Genomic DNA, 16,072 nt, shown 5'->3' on the forward strand with positions numbered 1-16,072 from the left:
AAACACCATCTTATTTTAGGTTAACTGTTTTTATCTCGAATCACAGATACGACACATGGAAATTAATTTATTTTTTATTGTGACACAGCATCAGTGAGATTTGAACCTATAATCTTCTGTTCTCTATTGATGGAATTATTCCACTGTGCCACCAGGATGGAGCTAACATGTTTTTTTTACACATACAAGGCTGTTCATTTTAGTTTATTCAAACAGACCCAATTTCAAAGAAAACAAGCACTCATTAAAGATCAGGTATGCCCAATTAGTGGCCGCGGCCAACACACCTGAACACACTTTACAAGATAAAGGATAGAGTTTTGTTGATTATGAGAACGGAATGGATATGTTTTTAAATAAGATTCTTAGAATGTTCTTTGAACGTTATAAAAGTTTTATTGTGTTTTTTTGGAAAGTGTTCTTAACGTTACCGGAACAATTTGAGAACATGACTTTAAATAGAACAATGAGAACCTGTAGGGGCCTCCCAAGTGGCGCAGCGGTCTAAGGCACTGCAGTGCTTGAGGTGTCATGAGAAAGCGGTATAAGGCACTGCAGTGCTTGGATATCATGAGAAAGCAGTATACATTTTTTATTTAATCCTGTAGGAAAGATTATGCTGAAATTCCCACAGAAGAACATTGTTTCTTAGCGTTCTTGGAACAATTTGAGAACATTACTTTAAATAGAACCATGAGGAAAGCTTTAGGAAACGTATTGCTCAAGTACGGAAATTCCCACAAGAAGAACGTTGTTTCTTAGCGTTCTAGAACCATGAATAAACATTCCCAATGTCAAACCAGTTGGAGAATGTTCCTAGAACATTCCCAAAATAAAAATGAAATATACCATGTTTGAGCTTTCAGGAAACGTTCTGTTAAAGTAATAAAATACTAAGAAATACATTTTTTGTGAAGTTCCTTAAATGTGCTGAGAATGTTCTAAAGCCAAGCAGCTATCTTGCACCATTCCCAGAAAGTTGTGGGAAGGTTGTATGTAAAATAACCATAGGACTACCACACATTCACCAAGCTCTAAGAAACACGTGGTTCTCAGAACATTAAGTGCTAGTTGTGAATCCCCTGTAATTGATATAAGGATTAAGACAGGTTATCTTTTAAATCAACATCACACATATTTGCTACACTAACTAATATCAATCGTCACCTGTTGAAACTTTGCTCTATGACTTTAATGAGATGTAGATAAACCATGTTTTGATGGAAGATAGTGTAGAAAGCATATCATTAGGAATTAGAATACTAGATGGACATGAACCTTCTTATGATGGTATAAAGGTCAGCCGTTTAGGTCAGGGAGTTGGTCAACCATGGTTTGCAAGTGCTGTGATAAGATATTGTGTAAAATAATGAATTTGAAGAATTTATCTGCACTGTATGTTTACGGGTGCAATTATCGTGGAAGATTTTTTGGTTTTTTTTGTACCATAATAGGACACTATCATTATTCTTAACAATGTATACTAGTTTGGCTAGTTTGGCTAGTTGCCTGCCAGTTTAAGAGGAATGATTCCATTCATTTTTCAAATGAACTGCCATTATTCCAATATTCCATTAAAACAATGCAGCAATAAACTGGCAGAAATCAGTTGGACTTGCAACAATTACTGATATTGTATCATATAATAGCACTCATAGCTTTCCAAGAAAACAACAATTGAGACATTTATGATCTGCTTACATATATTTTAGAGGCTATTTAGACAGAAAATTGGTCAACAACCCATATCAACTGTATATATAATTATATGACAATATTTTAGGTTGACAATAATTCTACTACACAATTTCTGATATATCACCCGCCTTACCTTTATTTACCTGCATAAGTAAAAGATGGATTATGTCAATTCTGCCGTTCACGCCAATTAGACTGGTTTGGATTTCTCCCTGGCCAATCTGGCTGCCATTTTCACCCCATTCTAACGTTGAGGGTTTATTACATAGTAATTTAATAGGATCTCTATAAAATGGTAGTAAGCCACAAAAAGTCAGTAAGAGAAACATTTTACGTAACTTGTGAAAACTTTTATTGACAAATTCATGATTCAATTAATGTTTAAATTACAGTGAGACGGTGTGGTAGGGCTCTGCTTTGCTCAACTGCACAGTGTCTGTAGTCCTCAGACTGGGGCCTGGATTATGTTGTGGCCTTAGGGCCTCACTCATCATGTGTGACAGGGTGCAATGACAGAGTATGGCCACAAGGTGTCCCTGTGCTTACAACTCATCTCTGGGGGCACGCAGGGGAAAATACTGAAACTGCTCCGGCACCTCCTCTCCCTTCTGAGATCTATTGTAGAAACCCAGCAACTCCAGCAGACTGCTGATCTCATCCACCTTCATGTTCTTTACAGGGACAGTCTGATACAATACACACAAAATGTTTACATTCAGTACCGGCATCACTGTCATGCCTCTTTCTCTTTAACTGTTTCAAATCACACCTATATGTTCCTATTTTTTATTGTGTAATGTCTTCTTGCAGTAGTTATGTATTCCTCTCTAATCTTGTCATGCTTGAGTCAAGGACAGAAAATATATATTATTTACCCAACCATTTAGCTAATAATCTTTGTCTGAACTTTAGACGATATTGTAGCGATCTTAAAACAACACCCATCAAGAGGTTCTGACTTCTTAGCGTAAGAGTTAAGGTGTTGGCTATACAGTAGCTGGACCTGGGTTTGAAGCCTTGTTAGGCCTACCCCCACATCCACTACATTGGTGTCAGAAGTGGGATGAGGCCTTTGGAGAGGCATTTACATGTAAGGTACTTGGTATAGAGAAGTGTGGGGACAAGCTCTCCCAAAGGAAGGAGCTAATGTAACGACCTTAACCCAACACCCAGCGACTTTGTTGAATGGTTTGTAGCTCTTGGCATAATGGTTAAAGTGTTGGCTTGACAGTCACTGGACCTGGGTTCAAATCCCAGTCAGAGTTACCCTCTGAATTTGCTACAATATGTAGCATCTTCAATGGGACTCATATCTTACCTGAACAACCTCATCCTTATCATTGTAGAAGATCAGAAGTGGATTCTTCTCCTCCCCTGTATCATATTCCAGATTGTGACTTCAACCGAAAGAAGTCTCAAGGAAAATATATGTAGGGCTGGTTTCCTGAGCCCAGATTATTCCTAGTCCTGGACTATTTCAGTGAAGATTCTCCATTAAGCATGATTCTTTGTTGTTGTCCAGGACTAGGTTCACTCTCTGCCTGTAGGATACGGGGACACCAACAAATTCAAGAACAATCTACTTCTGGATATATTTCAAGTGAGATCATTCAACATACTTGAATACTGACACATGATGGTTTTGAACTTAGTTGGACCCACTTGTGGTTTGAGGCCAATTCAAGATGGCATAAAACTGGGTTGTCGCTAACACACATTTTCTTGTTTATCTGGAAGGTCATGAGAAACTACAAAAGGCTTTGGGTGGGTCAAGTTTTGAAAAAAATTACATGATGTACCATGTAACCATATGAGGTAATGCTAACATACAGTACAAGGCAAACGATCTCCCGAGATATGATTAGAAAGCGACATAGTAACCATAAAAAAATTATAATCTAGCCTCATAAATCTATTTAAGATCTACACAGAAACCAATAGAAGGATACTACAATGCCCATCGCTCCATGAGAAACATATAGAGCTCAGGCATCTTCTTGATGGCTCATCCAACCACACTTGGACCCTATGGGAAAAATGAACAGACAATTAGTATTTTTCATTCACAACCACCATGTCTAATCTGTTTCTCAGTTAGATCAAAGATAGTGAAGCCTTCATGTATAAACAATAAATATGTGTTTTCCTCCTAAGTAGAAAGTTTAGCAAAGGTATGCTCAGAGTACAGAAGTAAATTAATTTCACTATTTTAATCACCACATCATTCACATTTAACTTACCTTAAGTATGCCCTTGGCTGTTACAGGTCTCTCTTCAACGGCTATATCTGTGACATTTTTTTCTGCCGTCATTCTTGTAGCAGAAAAGGCCAGCATGAGCAACAAAACAGCCCACATGTTTGAGTCTAAACCTTGCTTCTTGAGTCTTCAATGGAGTTATTCAACAACTGACACAGTAAACTACCTTTCGGGTGACCATGGACACGTGCTCAGGTTGGACTGAACCAGGTGGCAGGGCCAAGGGGGAAGAGGGTCTATTAGGAAAATGAGTTATCTTTTTAGTTTGGGTTTTCTTTTGGTTTATTCTCAATGACAGACATTATGGGAACTGGTCACCAGATGGGCATAATGCTTGTTCCACTTGAAATGGTGAACATAAATATAGATGTTAATGAACACTTTCTATCAGTCTCTGTAGCAACCCTCGAGGGCACCTGCATCCTTATCACTTTTTCCCAGATCCTGGTGCTAGTGAAAACATACCTCATGGCACACTGCAGTGCATTTTCTTGAACTTGTTAAGCCTGTATGTATGACGGTAAAATACCTGCTAAACGGTGTGCTGCAGAGAATAGTGAAACATAGTAAAACACTTTAGAATGTGACACTTTAGAACGTTTCTCTATTTCCCCACAGATGGAGCTACAGTAGAACAACAGTATGTCAGGTTGAAATAAATGGTTACATTGAATAAGCATGCCCTTAATCCAAGAAGTCCCCTTGAAATGAATGCAGTCAAATCCCATGACACAACAACACAGTAGATGACAAAAAAAGTATTCTGTTGTCCCATTCCATAGTAGAACCTTTGCTTTTCCTCTGTCAATGAAATAGAGGCATGACATGTACACTAGAGGGCAACAACAACTGACTATTATTTCCTGGCAGATTGGCGGGTAAAATGTAGCCTACTTCCAAATTCTGGCCACAGACAATTATGTTTCCAAGAAAAATAAACCCTTCTAGATTGGAATGCTAAAGCAAAACCATCTCTCTCTATATTTCCCAGGCTAGAGCTTAGAACTTGATGTTCAACCCTTAACATTCAGCAGTTCGATGTGTGCAAGCCATGATGTGTCAAATGGTAGAGCAGTCCTCATTTTAACAGAGTTTAACAGAGTTTCCTCCCCTTGGCTGTGGCTGTAAATCCACAGCCCAAATTGAAAAGAACAGGCCCCCTCCGACACGGAAAATAGTTATAGTTTTACTTTAATTTATCTTTATTTGTGTTATAAACCCAGCCATGTTTCTCACAATGTAAGTTTGCTGGCCAAGATTGAGCAGCAGAACAATCCAAATACAATTAATTTTAAACAGCAGGAGAAGGAAAGAGAGAGAAAGGAGAAGATGGGGGTTGGGTATTCTTGGCATGCCTCTGTGAGAGTACTGTATATGTGTGGATGCATACCATATGTTTTCTCCCTGGATGTGTGTGTAGGCCTCCTTCTATGTTGGAGAGTATGTCAGAACGAGAGGTTACAACCATCCATCTGCTGACAATGAGAGGGACTAATGATGGTGTAGAGCTGTAGTGAGATAGGTCACATGGTGAACACTGATTCCTGTGAAAAGACAGGAAAATAAATGCAGTAAAAATAGGAAGGAACTCAGTCATACCCAACATAAATAGCCACATTCATGAACACAAAGGCAAACGAACCTCCATGCATCTCATATCTTGATCCCCGTTCCACAAACTTAAACTCCAGTGTCAAGCCTATACAAATTCACACCCCATGCTGCTATATACACTGCTCAAAAAAATAAAGGGAACACTTAAACAACACAATGTAACTCCAAGTCAATCACACTTCTGTGAAATCAAACTGTCCACTTAGGAAGCAACACTGATTGACAATAAATTTCACATGCTGTTGTGCAAATGGAATAGACAACAGGTGGAAATTAGCAAGACACCCCCAATAAAGGAGTGGTTCTGCAGGTGGACCACAGACCACTTCTCAGTTCCTATGCTTCCTGGCTGATGTTTTGGTCACTTTTGAATGCTGGCGGTGCTTTCACTCTAGTGGTAGCATGAGACGGAGTCTACAACCCACACAAGTGGCTCAGGTAGTGCAGCTCATCCAGAATGGCACATCAATGCGAGCTGTGGCAAGAAGGTTTGCTGTGTCTGTCAGCGTAGTGTCCAGAGCATGGTGGTGCTACCAGGAGACAGGCCAGTACATCAGGAGACGTGGAGGAGGCGGTAGGAGGGCAACAACCCAACAGCAGGACCGCTACCTCCACCTTTGTGCAAGGAGGAGCAGGAGGAGCACTGCCAGAGCCCTGCAAAATGACCTCCAGCAGGCCACAAATGTGCATGTGTCTGCTCAAACGGTCAGAAACAGACTCCATGAGGGTGGTATGAGGGCCCGACGTCCACAGCTGGGGGTTGTGCTTACAGCCCAACATCGTGCAGGACATTTGGCATTTGCCAGAGAACACCAAGATTGGCAAATTCGCCACTGGCGCCCTGTGCTCTTCACAGATGACAGCAGGTTCACACTGAGCACATGTGACAGACGTGACAGAGTCTGGAGACGCGGTGGAGAACGTTCTGCTGCCTGCAACATCCTCCAGCATGACCGGTTTGGCGGTGGGTCAGTCATGGTGTGGGGTGGCATTTCTTTGGGGGGCCGCACAGCCCTCCATGTGCTCGCCAGAGGTAGCCTGACTGCCATTAGGTACCGAGATGAGATCCTCAGACCCCTTGTGAGACCATATGCTGATGCGGTTGGCCCTGGGTTCCTCCTAATGCAAGACAATGCTAGACCTCATGTGGCTGGAGTGTGTCAGCAGTTCCTGCAAGAGGAAGGCATTGATGCTATGGACTGGCCCGCCCGTTCCCCAGACCTGAATCCAATTGTGCACATCTGGGACATCATGTCTCGCTCCATCCACCAACGCCACGTTGCACCACAGACTGTCCAGGAGTTGGCGGATGCTTTAGTCCAGGTCTGGGAGGAGATCCCTCAGGAGACCATCTGCCACCTCATCAGGAGCATGCCCAGGCGTTGTAGGGAGGTCATACAGGCACGTGGAGGCCACACACACTACTGAGCTTCATTTTGACTTGTTTTAAGGACATTACATCAAAGTTGGATCAGCCTGTAGTGTGGTTTTCCACTTTAATTTTGAGTGTAACTCCAGATCCAGACCTCCATGGGTTGATAAATTGGATTTCCATTGATTATTTTTGTGTGATTTTGTTGTCAGCACATTCAACTATGTAAAGAAAAAAGTATTTAATAAGATAATTTAATTCATTCAGATCTAGGATGTGTTATCCCTTTATTTTTTTTAGCAGTATATTTAAAAAAAATCACTGTCGGTATTGTCAAATCATCTTAGTCTATTCTTCCATCATCCATTGTACCTATCGGACATTAGACTGGGACAGCGTTTCCCAAACTCGGTCCTCGGGACCCCAAGGGGTGCACATTTTGGTTTTTGACTTAACACTACACAGCTGATTCAAATTATCAAAGCTTGATGATTACTTGATTATTTGAATCAGCTGTGTAGTGCTAGGGCAAAAAACTAAACGTGCACCCCTTGGGGTCCTGAGGACCGAGTTTGAGAAACCCTGGAGTAGGAGTTTCTACAGACCATGTGACCAGGTAGGAAAAACTCTGGGCCCTAGTGAAAACCAACTCCTTGTAGGATCTGTATGACATCTGGTCTACATACAGTATAGCAACAGGCCTATTTCCACACAGAATTTTTTTTATTTTTTATTTCACCTTTATTTAAGTAAGCCAGCTGAGAACAAGTTCTCATTTACAAATGCGACCTGGCCAAGATAAAGCAAAGCAGTGTGACACAAACAACAACACAGAGTTACACATGGAATAAACGAACATACAGTCAGTAACACAATAGAAAAGTCTATATACAGTGTGTGCAAATGAAGTAAGATTAGGGAGGTAAGGCAATAAATAGGCCGTAGTGGCGAAATAATTACAATTTAGCAAATAAACACTGGAGTGATAGATGTGCAGAAGATGAAAGTGCAAGTAGAGATACTGGGGTGCAAAAGAGCAAAAAATATATATTAATAAAATAAATAACAATATGGGGATGAGGTAGTTGGATGGGCTATTTACAGATGGGCTATGTACAGGTGCAATGATCTGTACGCTGCTCTGATAGCTGATGCTTAAAGTTAATGAGGTAGATATGAGTCTCCAGCTTTAGTGATTTTTGCAATTCGTTCCAGTCATTGGCAGCAGAGAACTGGAAGGAAAGGCGGCCAATAGAGGAATTGGTTTTGGGGGTGACCAGTGAAATATACCTGCTGCAGCGTGTGCTACGGGTGGGTGCTCCTATGGTGACCAGTGAGCTGAGATAAGGCGGGGCTTTACTTAGCAAAGACTTATAGATGGCCTGGAGCCAGTGGGTTTGGCGACGAATATGAAGCGAGGGCCAGCCAACGAGAGCATACAGGTCGCAGTGGTGGGTAGTATATGGGGCTTTGGTGATGAAATGGATGGCACTGTGATAGACTGCATCCAATTTGCTGAGTAGAGTGTTGGAGGCTATTTTGTAAATGACATTGCCAAAGTCAAGGATCGGTAGGAAAGTCAGTTTTACGAGGGTATGTTTGGCAGCATGAGTGAAGGATGCTTTGTTGTGAAATAGGAAGCTGATTCTAGAATTAATTTTGAATTTAGATGCTTAATATGAGTCTGGAAGTAGAGTTTACAGTCTAACCAGACACCTCGGTATTTGTAGTTGTCCACATATTCTAAGTCAGAACCGTCCAGAGTAGTGATGCTAGGTGGGGGGCAGGTGCAGGCAGCGATCGGTTGAAGAGCATGCATTTAGTTTTACTTGCATTTAAGAGCAGTTGGAGGCTACGGAAGGAGAGTTGTATGGCATTGAAGCTCGTCTGGAGGTTAGTTAACACAGTGTCAAAAGTGGTGCCAGAAGTATACAGAATGGTGTCGTCTGCATAGAGGTGGATCAGAGAATCACCAGCCGCAAGAGCGACATCATTGATGTCTACAGAAAATAGTCGGCCCAAGATTTGAGCCCTGTGGCACCCCATAGAGACACCCAGAGGTCCGGACAACAGGCCCTCCGATTTCACACACTGAACTCTATCTGAGAAGTAGTTGGTGAACCAGGAGAGGCAGTCATTTGATAAACCAAGGTTGTTGAATCTGCCGATAAGAATGTGGTGATTGACAGAGTTGAAAGCCTTGGCCAGGTCAATGAATACAGCTGCACAGTATTGTCTTTTGTCGATGGCGGTTATGATATCTTTTAGGACCTTGAGCGTGGCTAAGGTGCACCCATGACCAGCTCGGAAACCAGATTGCATAGCGGAGAAGGTACGGTGGGATTTGAAATGGTCGGTGATCTGTTTGTTAACTTGGCTTTCAAAGACTTTAGAAAGGCAGGATAGGATAAATATAGGTCTGTAACAGTTTAGCTCTAGAGTGTCTCCCCCTTTGAAGAGGGGGATGACTGCGTCAGCTTTCCAATCTTTTGGGGATCTCAGACGGTACGAAAGAGAGGTTGAACAGGCTAGTAATAGGGGTTGCAACAATTGCGGCGGATAATTTTAGAAAGAGAGGGTTCAGATTGTCTAGTCCAGCTAATTTGTAGGGTTCCAGATTTTGAAGCTCTTTCAGAACATCAGCTATCTGGATTTGGCTGAAGGAGAAATGGGGGAGGCTTGGGCAAGTTGATGTGGGGGGTGCAGAGCTGTTGACCGGGTAGGGGTAGCCAGGTGGAAAGCATGGCCAGACGTAGAAAATTATCGATTATCGTAGATTTATCGGTGGTGACAGTATTTCCTAGCCTCAGTGCAGTGAGCAGCTGGGAGGAGGTGCTCTTATTCTCCATGGACTTTACAGTGTAGCAGAACTTTTTGGAGTTTGTGCTACAGGATGCAAATTTCTGTTAGCCTTTGCTTTCCTAACTGCCTGTGTATATTGGTTCCTAACTTCCCTGAAAAGTTGCATATCGCGGGGGCTGTTCAATGCTAATGCAGTATGCCACAGGATGTTTTTGTGCTGGTCAAGGGCAGTCAGGTCTGGAGTGAACCGAGGGCTATATCTGTTGCTGGTTCAAATTTTTTTGAATTGTGCATGCTTATTTAAGATGGTGAGGAAAGCACTTTTAAAGAATAACCAGGCATCCTCTACTGACGGAATGAGGTCAATATCTTTCCAGGATAGCCGGGCCAGGTCGGTTAGAAATACCTGCTCGCTGAAGTGTTTTAGGGAGCGTTTGACTGTGATGAGGGGTGGTCGTTTGACCACGGACCCATCACGGACGCAGGCAATGAGGCAGTGATCGCTGAGATCCTAGTTGAAGACAGCAGAGGTGTATTTAGAGGGCAGGTTTCCACACAGAATCTGGAGCAAGATCAAACATCCATCTAAAAAAGCTCTTCCCTCCTTCCTATCCTTTCCATCGTGAGTGTACTGGACTCCCAGCATGCCGTCCCGAACATGCATAATGAGGGGAACCAATCGGAAGCCCCTCTCTCTTCCCCAACTGATCTGCAGGCCCCTGTCTGTGTGTGTGTGTGTCTATCCGTCCTGTCTCCTGTCTCTTAGTTTCCTCACACTCAGCAGTCGTCAGGGCTTGTTATAGAGACATACACTTCCTCTATCCTCTCTCTCCACTAATGTGGTGCTGCGGCGGGAAGCTTCACTAACAGTAACAGGGGTCTGGCTGTGTGTTTGATCCTGTCTGGGCCCTCAGGGCTGCAGAGGGGAATTAAGGCCTTCCTCCCTGACTTTCTCTGTCTGCTGGAAACACTGCTGCCTGTAAAATAGGGTTGGTAACTGTCGGCATGGTAACAGGGTTGCACACTAGAGTTGCATATACAATAATTTGGGGGCCCAGAGTTATTCCTGGTCAAGTAACATGGTCAGGGCAAACTTCTGGCCCTACAGCCTATACCCTCTGCTGACACATAAGACATCTAATACATGATGATAAGTTGCTGCTGGAATACGTCCATTTTGAGCATTTGGCAATGTGGCACGAACCAGAGGATGGACATCCTGCAATAATGATAATATCCCAGCTTTAAATCTTTGTTTTCAATTCAGCCATGTGCTAGACTGCATACAACCCCATAGAATCTAGTCACTAATCTCCACACCTAAATAAAAGCTTTATGACCCTCAAACAGTTGTTTTTTCTATTGTGGTGGTGTGAGGTGGGGGGGCTCAATGTTTACATATTTAGATTTGAGGATAACTAGCGAGTTAGGGAGGCGGCGTGAGTTGACATCATGCCGGATGTGGGAGTTTTGCAATGATCGATGTCCAGCCGCTGACCACATCAGAGAGGCTACGGGGCAAACAGACTACCACTGCTGCTCCCCTCTCTAATCTCAGCCTGCTAATGGAAAACACATGGCCACAGTGTGTGTGTGTGGCTAGGAGGGGGTAATGGCTTCAGTGTGAGCCTGGGACACACACACACACACACACACACAAAGCAGTGACGCGAACTCCCTGTGTTCCATTTAGCGTTAGCGAGTCAGACGGCCATTATCAACCCCTGGAGTCTCAGGCAGAAAGCTGGGTGGGCAGAACGGAAAGCCGTATCATCTCAGCGAATTAAGCCAGGATAAAGAGGGTGTGAATAACCATGACTTGGCTGGAAAAAAGGAGAGAGCAAGACAGCGATAAGGCAAGCTAGTTAGGCAAGGGGGAAAGCCAGAGATGGAAAAGTCCATGGTGGCAACATACGTTTTAGTAATTCTTGGCACTGAAAATAGTCAAAAGAATGCCTGCATCTCATACAATGTACTCAATGTGTGCAACCGCTTGAAGCTTGAGTGTATTTATCAGTATGCTTTTGATTACATTGACTGTAGGACCATTGGTTCAGTGCATAAAAATATACGCTCTGTTGCTCTGAATCATTTCCCTCTCCAGTTTTTGGATAGAAGAGAGCTGAATCTTGTGACCATTTTCCATCCCAATCTCTGGAGCATAGTGAGGTTCTCTACTCCAGGTTGGAGAGGAAGTTAAAAAGCTCTGGGTCTGACTCTGGAATATGTGAAAACTGAAACCTGGAGACACACTGCCTCCTCTCTATAGATAGTGGATGGGGGTGTGGAAAGAAAGAGGGAAAGAAAGAGGGCGAGAGAGAATGAGGGAGACAGTGAGAGACAGAGAGAAAAGGAAGAGAGAAAGAGAGAGGGGAAGGGGAAGGAGAGAGAGAACGTTTGACTGACCTGTTTTCTATTAGAACCAGAGCTCCTTAATACACTCTCAGCAGAATTATGCTGACAAAGGGGGAAAAAATAGTTTAGGCTATTTAAAGTCCCAGACAACTGTTTGCATACCCCTCTCTTTCCACCAAAAAACAATCTGGATGGAGAGGGATTGTAGATGGATTCATTATCTCCCAAATTATTCCCATTCATCAGTAATGCCATGTTTACGACAAGACAAGATGATAACTAATGAATCATACAACTATAATTACTAGCTAAGTGTCTGCATTACAGAAGAAGTGTGGTTGAATGCTAATAAGGTCATTGTCCACAAGGAAATATAATTAGCATAATACAAAAATACCCATAGAAATCTGTCAGTTTAAGCTAGAGATTTCTGGGGGGGTTTTGCACTGGATGCATCTCAATTTACCGCATCCGCTTATGTAACCGCATCTGTGGTGAAAGGTGACAGAGCTAGAGCGATATTTGTCAGACCATGAGACATCCCGGAAATCTGTAGCCTCCAGACGGTTTGGCCTACAAACTACTATGACCCCTCTATGGAAAAAGACTCAAATACGATGGTGTTCACCGTTTTGCTCTACGACCCCCACAAGTGTCTTAGGACTCGTCTGAAGTCAGTACAGCTGATCTGCCAACTTCTGTCTGTAGTGTCTGAAACAGTTTGGGCTACACACTAATACACACAAATGACCCCTCTGTGTTTTTGTCTAGGAGGCCCACAGGCCTCACAAGACGCATCTGAATGTCCACCGGTACAAGTTGAAAAAATTTATGGAAGCAGATATGGAGACTGTTTAGTAACAAAACTAAGGGGTTAAGTAACAAATGTTTCCTGATCTTTCTTATATCTCTCAGATATAGGATAGACACTTCAGAACAAACTTCCTTTAGATGTAGTGAATCCCATGTAGTGAATCTGTTATTCTATGCAGTTGTGTCACGGATCCCTCCGGAACTTTCATTACGCACACCTGTCCCCTATTCCCACTGATTAGTACTTGACTAAGATTGCCCTTTGGAACAATAATCGACAGCCCTAAGGAAACCAATGTCCGTTGGTGCCTGTGAGTACCTGTGCTGTGTGATTTGGGCTTTCGTGCCCTTGTGGATTGTGCAGATGATTACGGGTCTCGTCCCGTGCGTTAATCATTGTGCGTGTGTGTATTTATTCGAGGTACTCTTCGCTCCTTTTGTTTGGGTTTCAACCCTGTGTTTTATGTATGTGTTTGGTTGGTCTTCGTCCCCGTTCCTTTACACAGCACGGCGTTATTTGGGCTGAATAAAAACCCTATTACGCATTCCTGCGCCTGTCTCCTGAATCATTCATAGCAACGTGACAATTTTTATGGTCTAATAGCAGTAAGGCTAAATAAAATGTGTCATCAAATAATATATCTCTATTTTTTTTTTTATACTTCAAGGGGTCTTAAAAGTCAAAATCAAATATCAAAGTGATCCTTGTTATGACCTTCTTAAAACAATTCCATATAGCTTAGTAGTACCCCATCCCCCCCGCCCTCCCCCTCCCCCGGCTTAGACAGGGCTTCGACTCTTATAGGTTAATACTGTGCTGAGATAATTGTTTCATTGCAAATCACAACTTTGTTAGCCTACGCTATAAAGGCCTTGTTGTTTTAGTAGAGCAGATCTTTTGATTTAGTTATAATTTGCAGAAAAATGTATTATTCTGATGTTTCCATATCTGCTGACGCTTCAAACCCACATGTTAAGCATAATTACATTACATGACATACTTATTTTAAATATGCTAGACCCCTTATTCGTTTATTACTTACCCATAATCCCTTTTTGTCTTTCTATGACAGATATATCATAATACTGACCCGAACTTTACTAAAGATAAGTGTTGCCGAATGTCTATTTGAGATGTCATGCAATGTGGTTGTCTTCAACCAACATAGTATGTCAGAATATCCAATTTGAGTGTGGTGCCATTGTGAGGGAGTTTTGAGTTTAGGGCTATATTATACTATTATAATGACAGTTTTAAATCACAGAGCGAGTAGATGTCACTGGAATGGAAATATATAAACACACATGGGATCCCAGCGTTATTTCCTTATGGTGAAACACTGACCTCAGCATGCTGTGGTAAGTGTGTGTGCGTGCGTGCTTGTGTGTGCGTGTGTGTGTGGTTTAGGGCGAGGGGAAACGCCAGCTCCATTTCCAGTAAAAGTCATTTCATAGTTACTGAAGCTCCACATGCTGAGCATTACATTAAATTACATTCAATGTGACAAAGCACTAAAATTAAACAATGTCTCTTGCTGTAAGACAATATGTTACAATATGTTGACATGAACATCAGACAGTAGATAAGATACTTTGAACGATATGTGTATAGTTTTAAGTCAGGAATTACTATGAAAACGTATGTTGACTTGAGTGAACCTGTACTTCCCTCTCAATGCTGAAATACTCTGCTTAGTCCAATATATCATTTTACAAGTAGTGCACGTCATCCAGTGAGTCTCGCTCTAATATCCATAACGTATGGGAGAATATAAAAACATTTTCTCCATGCATTCTAGCCACAGAAACATTTATATTTTATATATATTTTTTTATCCCATTTCCTTTTCTGCTTTGCATTGCAGAAAATATTTGTATTTTTTCCCTCACTCATAGATTTCTTTCTTTCAATTTTTTTTTGCAGCTAGGGCTGAAATGGATGCCAGATGTGGATGCAGTCTGTTCCTGTTACCGTGGTAACACAGGGTTCTGAAAAGACCTTCTAGGTTCTAGGGCTGTTAGCTTGGCTGACTCACTGTTGCTGTTTCTATAGACCTGGCACACTACACCGCCGTAATATGTGCCAAGATTCAAGTTCTGTTTAGACTGTCAGTCAACTTGTCATTGCACTTCCCACCCACTCTATTCCCCCCTAACAGTTTGACTGTCAAACCTGGAAGTTATCCTGTATGGTTTGTTTGTTTTTCTAATACTGTAGTTTACAAGTTGCATGAGAAGCTTTGAGCATCTAAATAACGAGTAAACACATATTTTCATATTTCTCTAACCAATGTTTCACTTTGGATGGAATCATAACTATCCAAAACCACAACATTTGTATACAGTACAGGAATACTTCAGAGCTCAGGCCAAAGGCATTGTTTAAATTCAACTAAAGTTGATATTTGAATTGGCCAAATCACAAGAAAAGAGATATACACTATCTGCAAACTTTCTCTTTGAAAATACTAGTACAAAAACATTGTGTTTGAAGGTTAGATTGCGCCTGTAATTCGCAAAAGACTCTGATTAAACGCAGATATGCCTTTTCATTCATTCCGGTCTTATAGGGCATGTCGAGGGAGAGCAACTGTGTGACAGATATTGCGATGCTGGGCTGAGAACCTCCACCATCTGTAAGTTCCACGACAGTAAGTTCTACTCTGACAATAAGTTTGATAACATTCAATAAGTTATATTACATTCTAACATTCAGTAAGTTCTATACAATTCTACTCTGCCAGTTCTACAGCCAAACACTGAATACAGTAGTCAAGAGTTCTTTGGGATGTGGTGAATTAGTATTAGGACCTGCCCTAGCCTTTTGGGGGCCCTAGGCAAGATTTAATTGGGGGTCCTCCCAGCTCACAGGCAAAACATTTTAGTGGCCCCCTCTTGATGGTGGAGACTGGGCTCTAAAGTCTGACCAATTTGGTTGCATATGCAAATAAATATTTTGCTGTGCGACCAGGAGTTGTAGGCGATGTTGCCTATGTCACTTATGGCCAGGTTAGTATCACGAACTGAATTTGGCAGTTAGTGGAAGGAGGTCTATTTTAGAAAGGTCTTTACATTAAAAACACAACGTAGAAACGTCATGTGTCAATCAAGACACATTTAACTGCTTTCTCTGGGCTGTCTGGGATATGATTGGCTCAGA

At 42.1% G+C, this 16,072-nt stretch overlaps 1 pseudogene; it reads right to left on the reverse strand.

Annotated features, from left to right (window-relative positions):
* Nucleotides 1–2,034: 2,034 nt before the first annotated feature.
* LOC106584946 (selenoprotein M-like) lies at nt 2,035–4,010 on the reverse strand (annotated as a pseudogene).
* Between the last annotated feature and the right edge of the window lie 12,062 nt (nt 4,011–16,072).

The sequence above is a fragment of the Salmo salar genome, chromosome ssa24 (genome assembly GCF_905237065.1).
Source record: "Salmo salar chromosome ssa24, Ssal_v3.1, whole genome shotgun sequence".
NCBI lineage: Eukaryota > Metazoa > Chordata > Actinopteri > Salmoniformes > Salmonidae > Salmo > Salmo salar.